We start from the raw sequence: 5,652 nt of genomic DNA on the forward strand, positions 1-5,652 counted from the left end.
TAGCATGGATTTCATCGTGGGATTACCCCGAACTCAGAAAGGACATGATGCTATTTGGGTGATCGTCGATCGTTTGACCAAAGTTGCTCATTTCATACTAGTCAAGACGACTTTCACTGTGAGTAAGCTAGCAGAGCTTTATATAGATAATATCCTGAAGCTTCATGGAGCTCCACGAAGTATTGTTTCAGATCGAGGACCACAGTTCACCGCTAAGTTCTGGCAGAGTTTGCACAAGTCCATTGGGACTAATCTCGAGTACAGCTCCGCTTATCACCCTTAGACAGATGGTCAGACTGAAAGAGTGAACCAGATATTAGAAGATTTGTTGAGAGCCTGTGTACTGACCTATGGATCTGACTGGGAGAAAAGTCTATCATATGCCGAGTTCACGTACAACAACAGCTTTCAGGCCAGCTTGAAGATGTCACCGTTTGAAGCTCTTTAAGGAAGAAAGTGCAGAACACCGCTAATGTGGTCAGAAACTGGAGAAAGGTCGTATTTCGGACAAGATGCCATTACTGAAGCCGAAGAGAATGTGGCCAAGATCAGAGAGAACTTGAAAATCGCCCGGAGCAGGCAGAAGAGCTACGCCGACAAAGGAAGAAGAGAACTCTCGTTTAGAGTTGGAGATCATGTGTATTTGAAGGTATCACCACTCCGAGGTGCCAAGAGGTTTCATGTGAAGGGGAAGCTTGCCCCTAGGTACATTGGGCCGTATCCAATCATTCAGAGAATCGGGAAATTGGCATACAAGCTGAAGCTACCTGAAGAACTTGCTGGAGTGCACCCCGTTTTCCACGTATCTCAGTTACACAAGTGCTTGCGAGTACCAGCAAAGATAGTTCCAACAGAGGCAGTAGATTTGCAAGAAACTCTTGAATATGTGGAATATCCTGTGAAGATTCTGGACCGAGTAGTGAAAGAAACTAGAAGGACCACCATTCCGTACTGCAATGTATTGTGGAGTCATCACACAGAACGAGAAGCCACTTGGGAGAAGGAAGCTGATCTGAAGGAGAAGTACCCTCACCTCTTCGAAACCCAGGTAAACCTTTAATCTTGGGTACGAGATTCTTGTGAGGGGGGTAGACTGTAACATCCCGTATTTTTACGGAATGTTATATAGTGCAAAAATGTGAAATTTCAAAAACTTTTTGTGTGCATGTGCTAATAGGTAGAAACAACATAAGGTTGATCTCTTCTCCACCTTAAATTCCTAGTAAATTAAAACCAAAAACAAATATAAGGATATAGATGTTAGTGTGCCATATTTGGAGTTGGAGTTTAATTGAATCTACCTTGTTTAAATTCGGTTTCGAATAATTTTTTTTATTGAATTGTGTGGTATTTTATTTGAAAGGGCCATTCAAATAAAATACAAAAGATAACAAACCTCTAACTCTAGCTGGACCCAAACCTCCTAACCTGACCAACCCAGCCGGCCCACATGACCCGCACGACCGGCCTGTTTCGGCCTGACTTCCACGCGACCCAACCCGCTCGCCCGGCCTGCCCCGCCAGCCTCGCTCGGCCCAGCTCGCACGCGCCAGCCCAGCACGACCCGCTGCCCCTTTCCCTCTCGCTGAGCCGCTGACACCCTATCCCCACCGGCAGCTTTCCCCTTCCTCCCACCTCACGCCGCTCGCCCACGCGGAGGACGCCGCCTTCGTCTGTTTTTTTCACCTGCTTGCGCACTCGCAAGCACGCCGTCCCCGCTCCGCGACAGGAACCCGCAACCGCCGCCGCACATCGCGCTGCCTGCACACGTCACGCACTCGTGCCTGAGCCCACGAAAACCCTCGGCGCGGAGCCGTCCGATGGCCGCCACGTCGCCCCGCACCGAGCCGTCACATCCGTGCCATTCTCCTCGGCGTCCGGGCCTGCCGTGGAGCACAAGCCCTAGCGCCCCTATACAACCCCCGTCGCGGCCGCCACAAACCCTAGCCGTGGGGAGTTTTCCCCTTTCCCAGCCGCCGCCAAGCCAAGGAGAGAAGAGAAGTAGAGGAAGGGCAAGGAAAGGAGAAGAAGAATGAGAGGAGGAGGAGATTCCGCTGCCGTCGAGGACGCCACCCGTTGGAGCTCTTCATCACGCCGGTGCCCCCGATCGACGACACCGACGTTGCCGCGCTCCCTGCACAGCACCGACTCACCGCGGCCTCGACTCATCACGGTGCCTCGCCCTGTTCTTCCCCGAGCCACCGGTAGGCCACCGTCCGTCTTCCACCTCATCGCCGATGAGCCGAAGCCGCCCTAGGATCCCCTTTGTGTGCCTCGCTTGGAGGGACCCGACAAGCCACGCCGCCGCGTAACCCCGCAGCCCGCCGTCGCCCAGACACCCTGTGCCGCCATGGCGAGCGTGTTCGCCATGGCCACGCCGCGGCCCTGGAAGCCAGGTGCCCGCGCGCGTGCGTGCGCCTCCTAGGCCGGGCCTTTGCCCCTTTTGAGCCACCCCGCGACGCTTCGCCTTGGCCACGCACACGTTGCATCCCGTGCGCACGCCTCTCGCCGTGTCGCCCTTGGCTCCGCTCTGCCATAGACTTGAGCCGCCGTCCTGACCCTCATCGCCGCCGGCCTTGCCGTCCCATCGTGCCTCGCCGTGGTCGCGACGCGCTTGGTGCCTGCGCCCATGCCGTGAACACGCTCCACATGCACTCACATGCCTCACCCAGTCCCTTTCCACCTTGTTGCCACCACTGCGCCTTGCGGCCCTGATCTGCTCTGCCCTGGTTCGCACTTGCCCCACCTCAACATAACGCCTCCTGCTTCACGTGAGCCGCCGCTGCGCTCTCGACCCGCCGACGCCGTCGTCACCGCCGGGAATCCTCGCCGCCGCCCCGGAGCTACCTCTCCAAGGTTCCGCCCTGTTGCCATCGGATCTCGCCGCGCTGCACGCGTCTTGCCCGTACCTAGCTCGCCATCGCCCTACCTTGACCACCGCCAAGCTTTGCCCTGCGAAGATGCTCACCGTCACTAGTACTCCGCTCTACCACTAGACCTCGCCGTCGGACCGCCGCCTCTCTGTTCCGCCTGGCACCCACCCTGCAGCACACACGGCCACACGCCCCCATGCTGCGCCGGCCCAAGACAGCCCGTGAAGAGAAGGAAAGGAGAAGAAAAGAAGAAGAGAAGTGGGCCGTCAACCTGAGCCGGCCCAATCCGTTGAAGCCGAGCCATCGGGACCTTGAGCCAGCTTGTGGAGCCACTCCCTGAAGCCAGCCCAAAACACCGAGCCACGGAACGGATCGATCCAAGCCGAGATCTTGGGCCGCCGAGCCGGCCCAGCTGCTTTGAGCCCACGAACACAAGCCGCCCTTTCCTTTTCTTTTGCTTTAAACCCTGCTGCCATGCAAGTCCCACATGTCATCCTCTAGTGAGTGGCTGACAGGTGGGGCCACTAACACGTGGACCCCGCTGACCTGGATGTTGACCGTTGACTGGTCAACGTTGATCAGTCAACGCTGACGTCAGCTTTGACCCTGCTAACGTCAGTGGGAACCGACCCTGCGCTGACATCATGGTGACGTCAGCAGGACACGTGGCATTCTCCCGTCCTGCCACGTGTCGGCCCTGTGTGTTTTCTTTTTCCGAAAATCATTTGTTAATTTCAGAAATAGTTTTAGGCTTCCAAAATTGATAATAAATTAACCGAAACTCCGAAAATTATGAAACTAGTTTCATAAATTTTCTAAAATCATGATCTACCCATTAGAGTACGATTTGGTGTGATTTTGATCTTATTTGGATACTTTTGTGCAGTTTTGCACTTTGCCCCTCTTAGTAATTCGTAATTACGAATAGGCCCTTAGCGAGGAGGAGCTGATCGATGCCCTGGACGCCCAGAGGACCCAGGAGGACGTCCCGGACAACGAGAAGACTCTGAAGACCTAGGACGACTACGAGAAGTCTCAGGTTCATGCCCATCTATGATTTGATTACCTATTAGGCATTGCTTGCTAGAACTGCTATCGCTTTATTACTGTTATGAGATGAACCTGCATAGCCAATTCTGTGCCCGTATTCCTTGAACTCCTAATATAAACCATGTTTGAATGGTTGATATGCTTGCATGTGTATGTGTGGGATTTCCTCGTGATCTGATAGTCTTGGCATGAGTGGAGATCCACCATATCAGGAGTTGGTGATTAGGGCTTTTAGCAGAGGGCGAGCAAGTTGACTTTGCTGGGGGCATGTTTGTTTGTGTCGTTGGACACGGTTAGACTCTGGAGGTGTTTTGTGGGCCTTACCTGTAATGGGTGCCAGTCGCGGACCGCTGTGGCGGATACGCATGAGGACGGAGATGCTCGCCCCGACATATAAGGAACCGGTTGGTGTAACTATGATTAGTGGGACTTTGTGAGCGTGCAAACCACTTATCCACTATGCGGGTGGATCCTGTCCGAGGCTAGTAAGCGTGGTGCCAAGCCTGTAGGCGGATGTAGTATCAGTGCAGGGGGAGCAGGTGTGGACCAGACGTTCGCCGATTTGCGGGATTCATGGGAATCCTATTATAGATGGCTTCACAGTCCCGGGGCGACCTCTTGCGAGAGAATGCGCCCAAACCCGGGAAAGCTGGATGGTGCCATGGCTGCAAGTTCTTGTTCTCAGTAGATCGGTGTTTCGATGTCAGTCGGCTAGCCTCCGGCTGGCAGCGATTCGAGTGGGTACAGGTGTACAACCCCTGCAGGGTGAAAACTATACGTATAGCCGCGTACTCGGTCATGTACATTCCTACTCTTCTGTTACTTCCATTAGTTAGTGTGACTTGATACTTTTCTACCTCCCTTTAGCCTACTTTCCTGCTTGGATAGCAGCTGAGGTGCGAGGAGAGGGAGTTCTCGTACTGACTTGGTTATCAGGGACTTGGGTGAGTCTCGGAGGTGTGAGTTGACTGGGAGTCCGGGATGCCGGAATGGAGTCCGGGATGCCGGAATGGCCCGCGTCAGGTGTCTTGGCAGATGCTATACTTTGTTGATGCTACGCATAGGAAACCCTAGCCTTATCCGTTGACTGTTTCTTATACCATAATGCCTCCACTTAAAGCTTGCATACGGATGGTGACGTGAACCTATATCGTCCTTGGTGATAGTTTGGTAGATGCAGGATCCGACTCGAAGATCGACGATGACTTTGAAGGAAGGACTAAGGACGACTCATGCTTCGCTCAAGTTTGCCTGTGGATGAAAGAAGACGTCAAGATGGAGGATACCCCAGAAGTCTAGCTACCGCTTCCGAGTTCTGTTTGTTTCGTTTTAGCCCAATGGGCTTGTATCAGAATTTCGTATAACAATCCGCTGGATTATGTATTAATTAAACCTTTGATGTGTTTTATCACGAAGTATGACTGTGATATGTAATTGAAATGAGTTTTGTATGTGATAGCTACTGATCCAGGGACTATCACAATGATACAGGGAGTCGGGTTGTCCGTTTGACAACCCGGTTCGTTTCACAGACTTTGCTGAACTGGTGTGCAATTAGTGCAAAAGTTTGTGCCACAAAATTGTGTCAGAATTTTTCGCAACGAACGCACCCAATACACCCCATTGGACCCTCAGCTCATGTTTTGGTGCGTTTCGCAGTGTTTGGGTGCATTTGGGATTGTTTGTTACTGCACCAAACTCGATGCAATTTGGGCTGAACTGGTGCAAT

The 5,652-nt window shown here is 53.0% G+C and overlaps 1 long non-coding RNA gene across 1 annotated transcript; it reads left to right on the forward strand.

Moving 5' to 3' along the window:
• The first annotated feature begins 3,799 nt into the window (after nucleotides 1–3,799).
• Nucleotides 3,800–5,363, forward strand: LOC120677271. Its single transcript, XR_005676239.1, has 2 exons — nucleotides 3,800–3,912; nucleotides 5,090–5,363. It is a non-coding gene; the product is annotated as an uncharacterized LOC120677271 (long non-coding RNA).
• The last annotated feature ends 289 nt before the right edge of the window (nucleotides 5,364–5,652 follow it).

This window comes from Panicum virgatum, chromosome 6N (assembly GCF_016808335.1).
Source record: "Panicum virgatum strain AP13 chromosome 6N, P.virgatum_v5, whole genome shotgun sequence".
Lineage (NCBI taxonomy): Eukaryota > Viridiplantae > Streptophyta > Magnoliopsida > Poales > Poaceae > Panicum > Panicum virgatum.